Consider the following 19,333-nt stretch of genomic DNA (forward strand, 5'->3'; position numbering starts at 1 on the left):
ATATTATTCCCTCCCCTCAGTTTTCAATGAGGTAATCAAGCTTCCAAAAACTGTGGCTCAGGGGCTCCCAGGTAGCACAGTCCATTAAGGGGCAGACTCTTGGTTTTGGCTCAGGTCATGATCTAAGGGTCGTGGGATCAAGCCCCACATCGGGCTCCACGAGCAGCATGGAGTCTGCTTAAATTTTTCTCACTGTCTCTCTCTCTCCCTCTGCCCCTCCCCATCCCCGTGCTTGCTCAGCATGCATGCACATGCTCTCTCTCAAATAATTAAAAACCAAACCAAACAAAACTGTGGCTCAGGGCATCAAGTGGCATGGAATGTGGACCAGCCCTATGTTTAGTAAAACCCACAGACCACATCGAGTGTACCAAAAAAAAGACAGGAGTGGAGCTTAGAGCAATTTCAAGCACTCATGAGCTGGTTAACCATTCAAGTACTGCAATGTAAAGGACTCAAGTCCTTTGTGTCCTGTAAAGGTCACAAAAACGTTTGAGATCATTAAATACCCTCTGAAAGTACTAAATCTATATGAAAATTTTTAAAAAGTAATCAAGAATCAGAACTCAAGGGGTGCCTGTGTGGCTCAGGTCCCAGGGTCCTGGTCAGTAGGTAGCCTCCTTCCCCCTCTCCCTCTGCTGCTCCCCCTGCTTCTGCTCTGTCAAATAAATAAAATCTCTTAAAAAAAAAATTAGATCTCAAAAATGTGCTGCCCTTCCTCCTATACAGAAATCACAGTTACCTATGTCATCTGTATCTAAGAAATAGATTTAAATTAAACATACTTGCTAAGATGCCTTCCCAATAATTTGTGGACAAGCTGGGCAAAGTAAATTCAGTTAAAATAACAAAATTAAATAACACCTGCCATGGTGACCACGGTCTTACTAGCAGCGTGCCTGATTAACTGAGCCAATTACCCATACAGCTAGTATATCTAACTTCATTCCAACCAAACCTAAGTCCCTGAAATATAACAAAGAATATAAAGTTTACATCTTAATATGTGAACACTGCAGAATCAGGAAGAACTGTAATAAAAGCTACAATTCTAATAGTTTTTCTTTCAAACTACTTAGCAATCCATTGATTAGAACAGATCTATAGGGGGACGCCTAGGTAGCGCAGTTGTTAAGCGTCTGCCTTCAGCTCAGGGCATGATCCCGGTGTTCCGGGATCGAGTCCCACATCGGGCTCCTCCGCTGGGAGCCTGCTTCTCCCTCTCCCACTCCCCCTGCTTGTGTTCCCTCTCTCGCTGGCTGTCTCTGTCACATAAATAAGTAAAATCTTTAAAAAAAAAAAAAAAAAAGACAGATCTATAGGAGCACCTGTGTGGCTCAGTCGTTAAGTGTCTGCCTTCGGCTCAGGTCATGATCCCGGGTCCTGGGATCAAGCCCAGCATCGGCCTCCCTGCTCTGCTGGGAGCCTGTTTCTTCCTCTCCCACTCCCCCTGCTGTGTTCCCTCTCTTGCTGGCTGTCTCTCTCTGTCAAATAAATAAAATCTTTAAAAAAAAAAAAAATAGAACAGATCTATAGACACAAAAATTTACACTGTCAAAAATCTTGCACAAAACAATAGTAATGATTTTTCTTCTCATTTACTCCCTATTTTTTAAGATTTATTTACTTGAGAGAGAGAGTGAGCAAGCACGCGTGTGCACACGCGAGCATGAGCAGGGGGGAGGGGCAACGGGAGAAGCAGACTCTCCACTGAGCAGGGAGCCCAGTGTAGGGCTTGATCCCAGGACCCAGAGATCACAACCTGAGCCAAAGGCAGTCACTTAACTAAGCCACCCAAGCACCCCATAATCTCTATTCTGTTCAAGAGGAATTCTACCTCTTTAAGTATATACTAGGGCTTTATCTGTAATCTTGCCTAGTTCCTCTACAGTCTTCAGTTCCTAGACGTAACAAGAAAAGAGTAATATACATATATATATACACACACACACCTATACACATACATATATACATACATATACATATATATACTATATATATACATACATATATCTTGAACTACCGTACTACCCATTTCAGCATGGTTCATTTGGACAGTTTCAGAGACTTCACAAGTCAATCGTGCACCCCCTATTATAATCCCAAACAAAACAAACATAACTTAACAACCTACGGAAGATACCAAAGGTCTACAATGCTCAGGGCATCTAATAAGATGAAACATGACTACAGTTTTCATAAGCATGTATGGAAGTGGGTTAGCTCCAAGAGTGCATTATCAAACCCAGCATTTAAAAAATAACATTTGCAAGGACTACAAAGATGCTACCTCATTCAGAATTTGATTTCTTTCACTATTCTATCTATTCTCTGTTCATACTAAACAGATCAATCCCAATTAACAAAGTATCCATAGTAACGAAGAGTCATTACTATACCTAAGCCCAACTAAAGGCCATCTTTTTACCAAACACTATGGATGTTATTTGTGTGTTAGAGAAAAGAGGGGTACAAACTTGGAACTTTTAGATAATTAATGAGTTCTTATGTAAAAGAAAGAAAAAGACAGGGGCACCTGGGTGGCTCAGTCAGTTAAGCGTCTTCCTTCAGCTCAGGTCATGCTCAGGTCATGATTCCAGATCAAGCCCCTGTGGGGCTCCCTACTCAGCAGGGCCTATGCTGCTCTCTCTCCCTCTGCCCCTCCCTCCTGCTTGTGCTCTCTCTCTCAGATAAATAAAATCTTTGAGAGAGACAGAGAAAGAGTGGGAGGGAGGGATGTAAAAAGCAGAGGGAACCAAATGGATGAAATATTCCAAAGCAAAACCAACTCAGAGCTACCATCTTGTCCAAAAATATCATTTTCCCAATACTTCAACTTTGCTCGAATTTGTTATTTTGCTAACTTCCAGTCCACTAAAGTTATTTTAATTACAACACTTATTTTATATGGGGTGCCTGGCTGACTCAGTCAGTAGAGCATGTAACTCTTGATCTCAGGGTTGTGAGTTCAAGCCCCACGGTAGGTGTAGAGATTACTTAAAAATAACAAATTAAAAAGAAAAAAACTTATTTTATAAACCCAAGTTATTCACAAATGTTATTTAACAGTGTAAAGTCATTCAATTCAATCATTTTTCTCATAATTCCTAGTGTAATGACTAATAGGAAAACAGGATGGGGATTTTGTAATCAGGGTTTACATTGCAGGGACAAGGAGAACAAGTAGGCAAAGGTTTAGCAAAGGGCAACCTGGAAAAGAATGTCAAAGACAGCAGCAGGTTGACGGTACTGCTTACCCAATCGTCAGAGATGGATGATTGCCTAAGGCCAACTCTGTCTACCTCACGATTTTGTCGGGATCAGCCTTGTCCAACTAAGAAACAGCTAAAACTTCAGCATTTACTGCATGCCACACACATTCTAAACACTGTGCATACACATTAACTACTTTAATCCTCAGAACCCTATGAAACAGGTACCACTGTCTCCAATTTTAAAAGACTGGAAACAGGAACAGAGAAGTTGAGAAACTTGCCCAAAGTTACAAAGCTACTAAGTGGCAAAGCCAGGGATTCTGGTTCCAAAGTTGGTACTATACACATTATATAATAAATATACATTTATACTGCAGCCCATAGTCACTTATTCCCATTATCCAGAATCTGGGCTATTAATAAACTGCAATGAGTTTCTCACTAAGCAGTCCCTTCCTAGATGACTATGACAGATAATATTTAAATGAGAAAGCTTGGAAAAACTTAACACACATTTTGCTCATATTTTTGCTTTTTAAAAACACACAGAATTGGGCGCCTGGGTGGCTCAGTCGGTTAAGCAACTGCCTTCGGCTCAGGTCATGATCCCAGGGTGCTGGGATCCAGTCCCACATTGGGATCCCCGCTCAGCAGGGAGTCTGCTTCTCCCTCTCCCTCTGCCCCTGCTTGTGTGCTCTTTCTCGCTCACTCTCTCTCAAATAAAATCTTTAAATAAATAAATAAAATTACACAGAATATTCCCACAGCATATCTTGATTGAGAACTGCTACAAAATCTTGAAAAAGCTGAGCAATAAGCAAGACCTTAAAAAATTATTTATAAGGGGCACGTGGGTGGCTCAGTCAGTTAAGTGTCCGACTCTTGATTTCAGCTCAGGTCACGATCTCAGGGTTGTGAGATTGAGCCCCGCTTGGGATTCTCTCTCTCTCCCTCTGCCCCTCTCCCACCACCCTCTCCTGGGGGGAAAAAAAAGATTTATAAAACAAGATATACTAAATTTAGCATCTAAAATTGAGTGAAAAAAAAAATAACTTGGGAATACTCACCATGATTCTCAACTATAAAATACCTTAAGGGTTTTTTTTTTTTTTTTTTTGGAGGCAATCCCTGAGAAAGTTATTAGAAAATATAAAATATATTAGAAAATATAAAAGAAAATATTATTAAAGCCAGCCTGGGGGCATCTTGGTGGCACAGTCTGTTAAGGGTCTGACTCTTGGTTTCGGCTCAGGTCATGATCTCAGGGCCATGAGATCAAGTCCCACAGTCTGCTTGAGATTCTCTCTCCCTGTCCCTCCCACTAGTGTTCTCTCTCTCTCTCAAGTAAATAAATCTTAACAAAAACCAGCCTGACTTCCCTTAAACTACTACACTAATCCAGATTACTAAAGAAACCACAGTATGTCAATTAAAACTATAGAAAAGGCTTCCATTTTCAATTAGACAACCAAAAAAGGGAGAATCTCTCCAAATGACAGATGTGTATGAACTGCAGCACCTATATATGGCCCTGTTTTAAAGGAAAGCAAAGACTGTGAGATAGCAAGTAAATCAATTTTATCTTAGTGCCTCAACTCTCTCATCTGAATTTAAAAAAAAAAAAAAAGATAATCTCAAGAATCTCCACCCCATATACTAAACTGTAACTATCAAAGAGACTCAATATTCTATATACAGACTCACTTTAAAGTCTTGTTTATTGAATTTATTTTGCAAATACTCTATCTCCAGAGATAATGAAACATTTTCTTAACTTCTCCCTGCTCCATTTGTTCTAAGTTCTGATAGGCAAGCCCAATTCTTAAAATACATACTAATATTAAGTTAAGTTAATGATCACTTAATAGATGTAACCAATATCAAAAACTTATTTTTAAAATAAAGCTATCAAACATTCATATACCATACCACCTATGAATTACTTACGCCAAATAATAGTTATCAAACCTGAATAATGAATAAGATCAAGCTTTCAGATCTAATTACCAGTTTACAGATTATAGGGGATAGACAGAACTGATTCCATGGAGATGCAATCAGCAAATTCCTGTGTGTGGGGTGTGTATTAAAACTTAAATACATGTTAAAAATTAACTTGAACACTGAACTGATATTAAGAAATTATTTAAATTTTAAAGTGTGATTAATAGTATGGTACTTATGCTCTTAAAAAGTCCTTTTCAGGATGCCTGGGTGGCTCAGTTGGTTAACCATCTGCCTTCAGCTCAGGTCACGATCCTGGAGTCCCAGGATTGAGTCCCACATTGGGCTCCCCACTCTGCTTCCCCCTCTGACCCTCCTCCTTCTCGTGCTTTCTCTAACTCTCTCACAAATAAATAAATAAAATCTTTAAAAAAAAAAAAAAAGTCCTTTCCAGGGCACCTGAGTGGCTCAGTTAGTTTAACTGTCCAACTCTTGAATTTGGATCAGGTCAAAATCTCAGGTTTGTGAGATCGAGCCCTGAATCAGGCTCAGCACTGGGCATGGAGCCTGCTTAAGGTTCTCTGTCTCTCCATCTGCTTCTCACCTCCCTCATCCCTTTCTTTAATAAAAGAGTCCTTTTCTCTTACTGAAAATATTTACAGTGCTGTAAAATATCTGGAATTTGCTTTAAAATACTCCACTGGAAGAAAGCAAGAGGAACATAAATGAAACAAGACTGGCCATGTATTAGTATCTGGGTGACAGATACACGAGAATTCATTCTCCCAGTCTCTCTATATGTATGTGTGTATGTGTTTGAAGCTTTTCATAATGAAAAACTTTAATATCTATTAGGAAAGTAACAAATGCTGTTCAAGACTAAGAATTAAGGCTCAGACTACTAGAAAAAGAGCAGGAGGGGCACCTGGGTGGCACAGTCAGTTAAGCAGTGGACTCTGGGTTTCAGCTCAGGCTGTGATCTCAGGGTCTGCCTTCCATCTGTCTCTGCGCTCAGCATGGAGTCTGCTTAATAGTCCCTCTCTGTCCCTCCCCCCCTCATGCTCATGCTCTCTCTCTGCAATAAGTAAATAAAATCTTTAAAAAAAAAAAGAAAAGAAAAGAAAGGAAAGGAAAGGAAAGGAAAGGAGCAAGAAGCAGTACGCTGTATAATATTCAGACTGCTACTCAAAAGGTGGTCCAGGAGCCTGTGATAGTCTACAAACGGTTTACTTGTCTGTAGAAAAATTGTTGAGAGTAAGCATTTTCAAATTTCTTTAGCAATTTTACAGAATAATTTTATGGTTGTTGAGTCTAATAATAAACAAAACATTTGTGTCTGAGAAGCAATGTTAAAACATCTGGAACACTAACAAATAAAGCTTCTTTCTATAACCTGCAGGTACAGTTCGTAAAACAGAGAAAATCTATCAAAACATGAACCAAAGTTTATTTCATCTTAAACTTGTACAGGTGAATATCACACTTCAGGAAACTAAAAGTTAAAAAGTGATAAAAGCCTGTCTTTTCAATGTCTCTCATGAACAAAGATGCAAAAATCCTCAACAAAACATTAGCAAATCAAATCCAACAATGTATAAAAAAGAATTATACACCACAAGCAAGTGGGGTTTATCCCAGATATGTAAGGCTAGTTCAATGTTCAAAAAATCAATTAATGTAATCCTCCCTATCAACACACTAAAAAAGAAAAACCACAAGATCACACAAATACATGCAGAAAAGGCAGGAAGAAAATCCAACACCCATTCATGAAGCAGGCGTTAAACTCGCAGCAAACTAGAAATACAGGGGAACTTCCTGAACATGTTAAAGAGCATATACTAAAAACCTTCAGCTAACATCATATTTAATGGTGAAAAACTAGAAACTTTCCTAAGATCAGTAATAAGGCAAAATGTTCCCTCTCACCACTTCTTTTAACATCAAACTAGAAATTCTAGCTAATGTTGTAAGAGAAAATTAAAAGTACACAAACCGAGAAGAAAAATAAAATTGTCTTTATTGACAGATGATAGGACTGTCTATGTAGAAAACCCAAAAAAATCAACAAAATGACGCCTAGAGCTTATAAATGACTACAACAAGATTGCAGGATACAAGATTAATATACAAAAGTCAACTGCATTCCCATATAACACAATGAACAAATAGAATTTGAAATTAAAAAACATTATCACCATTTACATTAGCACCCCCAAAATTTAAATACTTGGGTATAAATCTAACAAAACATATACAAGACCTATATGAGAAAAACTATAAAACTCTGATGAAAGAAATCAAAGAGGAACTAAATAAATGATTATTCCATTATCATGGAAGGGCAAACTCAAAACTGTCAAAATCTCACTTCTTCCCAACTTCATCAAGAGATTCAATGCAATCCCAATCCAAATGCCCGCAAGTTATTCTGTGGGTATCAACAAAGCAATTATAAGTTTATATGGAGAAGCATGATTTCCAGAATAGCTAACAAAGTACTAAAGAAAAAAAACAAAGTCTGAGAACGGATTCCCCAACTTCAAAACTTATTAGAAAGCTACAGTAATCAAGACAGTATGTTATTGACAAAAGAACAGAAAAATAAGTCAATGGGAGAGAACAGAGCCCAGAAACAGCCCTACAAATATAGTCAACTGATCTCTGACAAAGGCATAAAGGCAACGCAATGGAGAAAAGATGTCTTTTCAAAAAAAATGGCACTGGAACAACTAGACATCCACATGCAAAGAATTTACTCTAGACACAGACCTCACATTCTTCACAAAAAATCACTCAAAATGGATAACAGACCTAAATGTAAAATGAAGAACTATAAAATTCCTAGAAGACAAAATAAGAGGATATCTAGATGACCTTAGCTATGGCAATGACTTTTTAGATAAAATACCATGGAAGAAATACGTTCTCAAGTATTTATTACAATTAAAAACTTCCACTCTGCAAAACACACCGTCAAGGGAATGAAAAGATAAGCCAGAAAATAGGAGAAAATATTTGCAAAAGCCCTATCTGCTACAGGACTGTTATCCAAAATATACAAAGAATTCTTGAAACTCAACAATAACAAACAATCCAATTAAAACATGGACAAAAGACCTAAACAGACAAACCTCACTAAGGAAGATCTACAGATGGCCAATAAGCACATGAAAAAAATGCTCAACATCCTATGTCAACAGGAAATTGCAAATTAAAATAACAATTAGATACCACTACACACCTATTAGAATGCCCAAATCCAGAACACTGACAACACCGAATGCTAGCGAGGACTGAGGGCAACAAGACCTCTCATTCATTACTGATGGGAATGCAAAACGGTATAGCCACTTAGGAAGAGTGTTTGACAGTTTCTTACAAAACTATACATGCTCTTACCATACAATCCAGCAATTGTGCACCTTGGTATTTACCCAAAGCAGTTGAAAACTTATGTCCACACAAAAGTCTGCATACAGATGTTACTCATAATTGCCAAAACTTGCAAGCAACCAAGATGTCCTTCGGTAGGTATGACACATGATCTGAAGTGAATGGATTAACTGTGGTACAATGAAATACTATCCAGCACTAAAAACGAGTGAGGGATCAAGCCAAAAAAAAGAGAGGAACCTTAAATGCCTATTATTAAGTGAAGGAAGCCAATATGAAATGGCTATATAATACTGTGATTCCAACTACACGATATTCTAGAAAAAGCAAAACTGAGGAGACAGTAAAAAGATCAGTGGTTGTTGGGGACTGTGGGGAAGAAGAATGTACAGGCAGAGCAGACAGGATTTTTACGGTTGTGAAAATACTCTATATGACACTATAAAGGTCGATACCTGTACATTCTATGGATTTTGACACACACAGAATGACAACACTAAGAGTGAACCTTAATGTAAACTGTGGAGTCTGGTTGATAATGATTTGTCACGGCAGATTCATCAATTGTAACAAATGTACCACTCTGTTGTGATTGATATTGGGGGAGGCTATGCATGTGCTGGGGCAAGGGATATAGGAGAACTCGCTATACTTTCTGCTCAATTTTGCTATTAACCTAAACTGCTCTAAAAATAAAGTCTATTTTTAAAAATCTTAATTTTTTTTTAGTCACAATACACAGGAAACATTTTCTTTAAAAAAAAAAATCAACTCTCAAAGAATGATGGAGAGTTTTAAAAAGGCCACAGTAACTTTTGGTTTGAACCTAAAGCTGCTCTAAAAAATAAAATCAAATTTGAAATACAGTCACACCTAAAATCTTAAATTAAAAAAAAAAAAAGACAAGAAATTAGTATGAAGAGCTCCCATGGACCAAATCTGGATCAACTTGAGCATCACCATAAACAATGGCAATAAAGATTTTTTTATTTTTTAAGATTTTACTTATTTATTTATTTTAGAGGCGAGAAAGAGAGAAAAAGCAGGGGAAGAGGAGCAGAGGAGGAGGGGCAAGGAGGGGGAATGAATCTCAAGCACACTCTATGCTGAGCATGGAGCCAACCACGTGAGGGGCTTGATCCCAGGACCCTGAGATCATGACCTGAGCTGAAACCAAGGGTCAGGCGCTCAACAGACTGAGCCACTCAGGAGCCCTGACAATAAAGATTTTAAAACACTGACTAAAATAAAAATCTGTAAGTCTAACAGACACTGATAAACACACAAATAAGTAAATAAGAAGAGAAAGCTCCTTCTTACAGTAAAAATCCAACTCATAAATGCAAAAAGAATAACTGGATTAGAAAATCACCATTTGAGGGCACCTGGGTGGCTCAGTCAGTTAAGCATCTGCCTTCAGCTCAGATCATGATCCCAGGGTCCTGGGATGGAGCCCCATGTTGGGCTCCCTTGCTCAGCAGGGAGCCCACTTCTCCCTCTGCCTGCAGTTCCCCTGCTCGTGCGCACACGCTCTCCCTCTGTCTCTGACAAATAAATAAAATTTTTTTAAAATGGCAAAAGACTGCAACACATAATACGAAAATTTTCTTTAGCCTTTAAAAAGAACATTAATGGAGTAAGTGCCAAATTTGAGTAAGATTTGTAGAATCTTGGGGCACCTGGCTGGCTCAGTTGGTAGAGCATGCAACTCTTGACCTTGGGGTTGTAAATTAGAGCCCCGTGTTAGGTGTAGATACTACTTAAAAATACATAAATAGGGGCGCCTGGGTGGCACAACGGTTAAGCGTCTGCCTTCGGCTCAGGGCGTGATCCCGGCGTTATGGAATCGAGCCCCACATCAGGTTCCTCCACTATGAGCCTGCTTCTTCCTCTCCCACTCCCCCTGCTTGTGTTCCCTCTCTCGCTGGCTGTCTCTATCTCTGTCGAATAAATAAATAAAATCTTAAAAATAAATAAATAAATAAAAATAAAAATACATAAATAGTAAAACCTGCATCTTAAAAAAAAAAGATTTACAGACTCTTATAAAGAATTACATAATAATATCATACGATGTTAATTTCCTGATTTTGATCACTATTTTGTGGTTATATAGCAGAAAGCCCTTGCCTTTTAAGAAATATACACTGAATATTTAAGGAAAAGGGGGTATCATGTCTGCAACTGATTTTCAAACAATTCTGGGGAGAATATATATTTGTTATTTATATATATCTACATCACACAATAAATCTTACCATTTACAAAATACTTTCCAAAAACCATGAAACAGGTATAGTAGAGTCCTTTTATCAGAGCATAAATCTGCCCCCTATACCCTAAAGCCTTTCTCAAGAATTAGCCCTTCTTTCCATCCCTATCACCAAGCCCTAGCTCATCATTTCTTTCCTCAACTATTTTTCTAACTGGTTTTCCTACCTTCTTACTCCACATCTCTACCAGAATGGTCACAAAAGAAGGAAAAGAGGGGCGCTTGGGTGGCTCAGTCAGTTAACCGTCTGCCTTCAGCTCAGGTCAAGACCCCGGGGTCCTGGGATGGAAACCCCGCATTGGGCTCCCTGCTCAGTGGGGAGCCTGCTTCTCTCTCTCTCTCTCTCTCTGCCTCTCCTCCGGCTTGTGCAATCGTGCACTCCCTCGCGTGCTCACTCGCTCTCTCTCTAAAATAAATGAATAAAATCTTAAAAAAAGAAAAAAAAGGAAGGAAAAGGAAAAAATCTGATGCTGCCATTCTGCAGCTCTGAAATTTTCGGGAGCGTCCTACTGAAGTTAAAAATCCTGAACAGGGTATCAAAGGCCCTTTTGGACAGGTCTTTACATATCTGCTCAGTCACAGAAATACAAACACACATGCACTTCAAGAATATCCTACAATATTTTCCTTTAGTGATTTACTAGTGCCTTTCACCAAAGTGTTAAGGTGAAATCTGCTTTATCTACTATGGGGAGATCTTGATATTTACACTCATTTCTCCCATATACAGAAAAATGTACTGCACTTCTTAGAGGCAAATTCAAGTCCCTCTCCACCTCTTACTGAATCTCGGATATTGGCCAAATGATTAAAACCCAAGGGTCTTCATTGAAAAAAATTATGATGATAACGCCACACCTGTCTTTAAGTAGGTACTAAATAAAACCAGTACCTCAAGATCCATAACCCATAATTAATATTACCAACAATTGCCAGCTTGAAATAACACCACCTTAAATTATGTATGGAGCTTTAGGCCACAGAACACTTACGTTATTTCCCTTAATCTTAAGAACCCTCAAGTATTATCCCCTAAGGTACCCTAGAATCTCCCTGAGGTACAAGTATATTCATTTTAATGAAAAGGAATCCAGGTCTCCAGGAAAAGTAAAATGACTTGCCCAAGGTCACAAAGCTTTAGTAAGTAAACCCCAAATTCTGACTCCGTTTTTTTCTCATTAGTGTACCACAGCCTTCCAGGATTACAAAAACATTTCCCTAGAATAAAATATGAATATTAGGTGACAAGACAGGCTGACTATAGTCACTGCCTCTAGCTATCACAAAGCACTGACACTACCTCCAAAACAAATCCCAAAATTTTGATTTTCCTCCAGAACCCCCTGCCACACCCCTAGTCCCAGCTACCATCAACTCTCCCGTGGATTACTGCAAAACCTCCCCACTACTCTTGCTGCTTTCTGCTCTACCCACCATCCTGACATAGAAGCCAGATGGACTCTTTAGAAATGTAAACGAGATCACAACACAAGGATTTAAAATCCTCTAATGGCTTCCCAATCCACTCAGAATAAAATTAAAATTTACCAGCCTTTCTTGAAAATCTCTACATAAAAATGGAGTTCATTCTGTTCCCCTTTACCAGCAAGCTCGATCTCACATTAAGAGTTTTGTTTTTTTTGTTGTTTTTTTTTAAGATTTTATTTATTTATTTGACAGAGATAGAGACAGCCAGCGAGAGAGGGAACACAGGCAGGGGGAGTGGGAGAGGAAGAAGCAGGCTCATAGGGGAGGAGCCTGATGTGGGGCTCGATCCCAGAACGCCGGGATCACGCCCTGAGCCGAAGGCAGACGCTTAACCGCTGTGCCACCCAGGCGCCCCACATTAAGAGTTTTGTATTTGAAATCTCTTCTGCCTAGAATGCTCTATTCCCAGATTTTCATATGGCCAGCTGTCGTCACTGAGATCTAGGTTTAAACACCACCTCCACAGAAAGATTTTCCCTGACCACTCAGTCACATCCACCGCATCACCCTGCTTGCATTCTCTGCATGGCACTTATCACTATCTGGGTTTTTTTTCCTTGTTTGCTCCTAGATTGCCTCTCCATACAGGAATGTAAATACAAATCTTGTTCACCTGGGTATCTCAACATCCAGTACAGTTGCTTTTTTGAACAGTGAATAGATCGTTACTAAATGTTTTAATTTCAGTAGCCTTTGTAACAGTGTTTTATATAATCTACTTTTTGAAAATCCTAAGCAACTAGAGAACACACAGTAGGTGCCCAAAAATTAATCTGCTAGATGCATTTCTATAAAAACAATGCCTTCGGATTTTCAGCTTAATAAACATCCCCCACATATCCTACCATACACACAAAAAGAGACAGACAGATGGAGTGGAGAGACAGAATTCTCTCTTCCTATCTGTGAAGGTGATCTATACTGAAGAGGATCACTCCACCTTTCTAACTTCCATACCCACAAGACTAGCTCCGGGAAAAGTGAGGCAAGGACTGGATAGGAGTGCCTTTCCAACCTCATCCACATGCTTTAGCTACCCTGAAGCCTCCGCTCGTCCTTAAACAGGACATGCAATTTTCACATCTCCATGCCCTCACACACAGGTTTGCTTCTGCACAGGATGCTTGCCCCTTCCCACCCCCCATCTTATCCAGTTTCAGAAACCTATTACTTCTGCGAGGACCAGCTTAAATGTTCCCATCTCTGTAAAGCCCTTCCTGACCCAAACCTAACCTGTGCTAATTCAGTCACGTTTTTACCACTTCACAGTACTTAGTTTTGTGAATTATGGCTTCCAATGATTGCCTGTGAAAAATTCACCTTTGTGTCTCTATAAACAGTGTCTGCTCTGCAACAGTCACTTACTCATCATTTAGGCAATAAAAAGCAATGAAATATTCTACTGGTATTTACTGAACTGATAGCATTTTTTGGATATCATTCCAAAAAAAATTAGCCAAAAATTTTTCTGCAAATTACTGTAGTTCCCGTGTGAAAACAAACTTTTTTTCACTAAACACCAAAAAACGAGTTTTTATAACAAAAATTTATAACATATTACCCACCTGGACCAAAAAAAGCAAAGGATCTATAAGTGTTTTTGTTAAAAATCACAGAAATGATGACCTCCCTTCAGAATTCCAACTAAAGTATATTGCAGCAACTTAACAGAGTTATCATATGACCCAGCAATTCTATTCCCAGGTATATACCCAAGAGAAATGAAAACTTATGTCCACCCAAACACTTGTACAGTTATTCATAGCAGCATACTTCATAACAGCCAAAAAAGTAGAAACAACCTAAATGTCCATCAATGAATGGATAAACATAAACAAAATGTGGTATATCCATACAATATTAATTATTCAGCCATAAAAAGTACCAATACACATTAGTTACAACATAAACCTTGAAAACATTATGGTAAGTGAATGAAGCCAGACACAAAAGATGTCATCTTGTATGCTTCCACTTAAATGAAATGTACAGAATAGGCAAAACCCATAGAGACAGAAAGATTAGTTCCCAGGAAATGGGGCAAAAGAGGGAATGACTGGCTGATGGGTAGTTTTTGGGGTGATGAAATGTTCTGGATAGTGGTGATGGCTACACAACTTTGTGAATACACTAAAAACCAATGAATTATATATTTCTTTAAAAGGGTGAATTTCGGGGCACCTGGGTGACTCAGTTGGTTAAGTGCCTACCTTTGGCTCAGGTCATGATCCCAGGGTCCTGGGACCAAGCCCCACGTGGGGTTCCCTGCTCAGCTGGGCGCCTGCTTCTCTCTCCCCTTCTGTCCCTCCCCCCTCCCCCCCCACACACACTCTCTCTCTCAAATAAATAAAATCTTAAAAAAAAAAAAGAGTGAATTTCATGGTATATAAAATAAACTTCATTGAAACCGTTACTTTAAGAAAAAAATGGAAAGATATGCAACTGATTCCCACAAGCTTTATACATTCAAGTATTTGTTTATTTATGTGAATTCAAGACCACATAAAATTCTGACTTACCAAATGGTGAAAAACCAAAATTATGTTGTGTTGGTTAGGGAGAGAGTGAGACAGCCTGCCCTCAATATAAGAACTATAAAAATAAATTAGTTTTTTCATTACTGAAAAGTTAAATTAACTAGGCAGCTGAAAAATTATCAACTTTATATTCAATTTACTGACCAACATCCATTTTAAAATTCAAACTGATGACTCTTGTCAAAAATTTCATCTTAAACAAAATACCACACTCCCAGAAAGCAACGAATGCTTACTGATCTAGATTTCTCAAGTGGTAAAATTACCGGTATCAGTTCCATGGAAGTGCCTTTTACAAATGCAAATAGCCTAAGTAAAAATGCTTAATATGTTTGGAAAGTTCGTTAACAGACTAATTTCACCTTGGGTTATGCTAAAAAGGTTTCTGAAGCTTAAAGAACAGTTTTTATGTAAACTACTTTCTTAAAAAAAAATCAATTACAAGGAAAAACTATTTTGATTAACTGGAAGAAGAGGACAAGTTTCCACATACATACAATGGATTAATCATGATTGTTTACTGCTAAGAGACTGTGTATCTATAAAATACCAAGCCTCCTACTCACTCACACAACAGAAACATATACACCTATTTTCCGACTTCATCAGCACCCACCCATGTACTATATAATTACACGTTATCCTTGGTATACAAAAATACTATGGACCGGCTTGTTTGTGTTTTCTTCCAACAGCGTTGACAGGTAGCAGTGAATCACACATTCTCCTGTGTCTCATCTGCCTCATGATCAATGACACACGCTGCCAAAATCTGAGGTTAAGAATGCAAACTGAGACTACAGATTATTTTCTCCTTCTCATGATGCTAAATGTTACCTGTATACAAATTTGGAATGACCTCCCTTAGTGTCACTGGTGCCAAACTCAAACCAAAGTAATGGCACAAGACTCAAATCTGAAGTAAACTACAGAACTGCAGTACTTATTTTTATTTGAATAATACATGATCATTACCAAATCGCTGAGCACTCTCTACAGGAAGAAAACCACACTAATAATAGAAATAAACATAATGACAAAAAAAATTTAAGAGACAGACATAACTTCAAATATTTTATCTCATAAATCATCAAAATCCCAGAAACCCCACTACTTAGAAGACTACAAACAGCATACCCTAGAACACGTGGATAACCAAAAGTACTCTTTCAGACCATGTTTCCATATTTCAGTGTTGAATATATGGTCTTCACAGAAAGAAGAATTCATACCCATTTCTCAGAGGTCTTAAAACCTAACTGGGAAGCAGAATAAAAACAAAAAAAGAGGAGCGCCTGGGTGGCACAGCGGTTAAGCGTCTGCCTTCGGCTCAGGGCGTGATCCCAGCGTTATGGGATCGAGTCCCACATCAGGCTCCTCCGCTATGAGCCTGCTTCTTCCTCTCCCACTCCCCTGCTGTGTTCCCTCTCTCGCTGGCTGTCTCTATCTCTGTCGAATAAATAAATAAAATCTAAAAAAAAAAAACAAAACAAAACAAAAAAAGATATACTGAAATCCAGCCTACCATATGCTAAGAAAAAAAAAAGGAGAGTCCCACACAAAAAGAGAAGTGAATAGATCCCTTGAGGTTGTAGTCAGAAAGGCTTCTCAAGAGACAGGACTCAACCAGGCCCGAACTAAAGAGAGTATCCATGAATACAGCGGAAGAGGGTTTCAAACAGTAAAAAAGGCACAGAGAAAGGCCAAGAGGAGAGACTTCACAGCAGCAACAAACAAGTTAGTTTGGCTAGAACTAAGAATCCACAAAGGGAAGGAATAAGAAAGACTTAAGACTGAAGTGGATCAGGGCCAGGTTACAAAGAAACTTGAACACCACACCAAGAAGCTTAAACCTTACTTTGCATGTAATGAGTGTTCTGGAAGTTTTTATGTTGTGATGTGAGGGGATGAGAGTGTTAAAATGTTCAAGATATTATTTACCCAAAGCATAAGCAAGCACAAATATTCCAAATGAGACTGCATATCACTGGGAGAAAATGTGTTCAAAGCCCAGTACTGGAGGAGAAGGGAGGCAGCAGCAACGCTCAAATAACAAAACTTAACCAAGTTAAATAAAAATCTAAGTGCTCTACTTTTTCAACTTCCATTTAAAGTTTCCACTTATTATAAAAGCAATATAAGTATAAAGCACACTGAACAGCCCTCGCTGTATCAATTACACATAGGAGGCAATTCACCTCAAATACTGTACAACTGGATCGTGAGTTCTAGAACTGTGTTAACCCTCAGCCCTTAAATGTGATATGCCCTAACCCTTATCAGTGTACAGAAGCGGACTGAGGCGGTAAATTGAAAATACACAACCAAGAATGAGTTCATCACACTAACCCAGGCACATTTCAAGAGTAAATGAGTGTCTAAATGCTCTGAAGCATTAATAAAAGGTGTTGAAACATCAAAATAAAAATCCCTCATGACATTCAACTATCCTCCTCAAAGATAAAAATGTGTCAGTACTGTCCTCTTAGTTTCCCTAATAGCCCAATAAAACCAATATCATGAAATTTTAGGATAAGTAAGTGAATGCATATCTTAAGATCCAAAAATCAAGAGGGAGCAAGGTTCTAAACTTCTTTAGAATTACCTCATTTAATTAATAATAACTAGGAGATGAGATACAGCTTTATTTTTCACACAGTTTATGTGACTTTTCCAAGACCCTTGGCACAAACCAAGATCAAAATTCTTTATGGTTTCCCCTGGCATGTGATTTGTACACTGAGTCATCCATGTTTGATCAAAACAGGGGTACCCTTGAGGTCACACAAGTGATAAAATCAACTTAAAAAAGAGACCACAGAGAGAACCACTCATCACATAAGGTTTCCAAGACTTAAGGGTTTCTCAACTGTATTCCTAAAACAATATTCTCTTACGTTAAACTTATTGACAATACCATAAATCATACCGTGAGCAAATAAACGAAAATACTGAGTAGAGAGGATGGCGCTTAACCTAATAATCTATGCAGTTAATGGAAAAGGAGACTCAATCGAAAGAAACTCAAAATTCTGAGCTAGAGAGTTTCAAAACACCAGTGTATCTCAAAGATAATGGGCCGGTTCAAACTTCCAGGGTGAACCCAAACTGCCTGTCCCTTGTGCTTAACGCAAGTATTCATTACAGTCCTTTTGTCTGTGAAATACCCATACCAAACCACTGCGGAGAAAATAACAAGATACTTGCACTGAACAATCGTTACTGCGAGCGAAGGGTAGACAATCCTTCCCCTAGTTCCAGCTCCTCCTCCCCAGCCCAGCCCAGTCGCCCCCACCTCTATTTTCGTAGAAATGGCACCAACCGGAGGCCACCTTGGGAGGCGGAGAGGAAGCGGTCAAAGGGCCGAAATACAAGTTTGGAGACCAGCACCAACTTGTGGAGATGGAACCAAGAACTACGGCCTATTGCAGAGTAGGAGAGAAGCCCCACGCACCCGCCCGTAGATAGCAGGAAAAGAAGTTGGGGGCCGGGAGGGGGGAATCTGGCGGAAGAGAGGTGGCAGGGCAGGCAGCGCGTCCAGCCGCGGCTGATCGACGGTCTGTAAACAAGCGCGGCGGACCCACCCTCCCACAGCCCCGGGCCTGTCCCCGCACGAAGAAAGCCCAAGATGGGAGCGCGGCGGCGGCGGCGGCCGACCGGGCCCCCTCGCCTCGCGTCGCCTCCCCTCGCCCGCGACGCCGCCCCAGGAGGCGCGGGCGGGCGGCCCCGGAGACCCGCGGCCTCGGCGCCGCCAGGGAGCGAGGGGCAAAGCAGGCCGCAGAGGGGGCCGCGAGAGGCCTGCAGTGGAGCGCCCTCCCGAGGCCCGGTTACCTGGCGGCGGCGACTCCTCCAGCTCCTGCTCCTCCTCCTCCCCGTCCGATGCTCAAGGCCCGGCGGCGGCGGCGGCGGCGGCGACTCCCCGAGCAGACCGCGGCGACGAGCCGAGCCCGGCCCCTCTCCGCCTCCCTCAGTGCCGCCGCCCGTCCCGCTGCTGCCGCCTCCGCCCTCTCCCCTCAGTCAGGACATGGTCTCCGCGGGCCCGCGCGCGGCTCCTCGCTACGGGGGGCGGGGGGAGGGGGCAGAGGGGCGGAGAGCAGGCGCGGAGGCGCGGGGCGCTTGAGGGAGCGAGGGGGGAAAGTGGTGGGGGGGTCGGCCTCGGGCGCTGCGGCTCCTAATGGCGTCGGCTAGGGGCCCCGGAGCCAAATAAACCCCACGGCGAGCAGCACAACGTCAAGGCGGACCCCGCCGCTCGCTGCCCTGTCATTGGCCCGGAGGCCGCCAGCGGCGCAGCCAATGGGCCACCGCCTCTTTCCGGGCGCAGGAGGCGGGCCGCGGAGAGGTGACGTCATGCCGGCGCTCGGCCCCGATTGTGAGGCTGCGGCCTGCTGAGCTGCGGTCCCTGGGCGCCGTGTAGGGTACGCCAAGAGGCGACGGGGCGGCGCGACGTACGCGGGGCAGGGAGACGCAGGCGGCGCGCCCGG

The 19,333-nt window shown here is 40.7% G+C and overlaps 1 protein-coding gene across 1 annotated transcript in view; it reads right to left on the minus strand.

The window, feature by feature from the left end:
* ZRANB1 (zinc finger RANBP2-type containing 1) overlaps positions 1-19,068 on the minus strand; it is a 60,233-nt gene extending 41,165 nt beyond the window's left edge. The window contains exon 1 of the mRNA XM_026494356.4: positions 18,684-19,068. The gene's annotated coding sequence lies outside the window, so the exon portion shown is untranslated. The remainder of the gene's footprint in view (positions 1-18,683) is intronic.
* Between the last annotated feature and the right edge of the window lie 265 nt (positions 19,069-19,333).

This window comes from Ursus arctos, unplaced genomic scaffold, assembly GCF_023065955.2.
Source record: "Ursus arctos isolate Adak ecotype North America unplaced genomic scaffold, UrsArc2.0 scaffold_7, whole genome shotgun sequence".
Lineage (NCBI taxonomy): Eukaryota > Metazoa > Chordata > Mammalia > Carnivora > Ursidae > Ursus > Ursus arctos.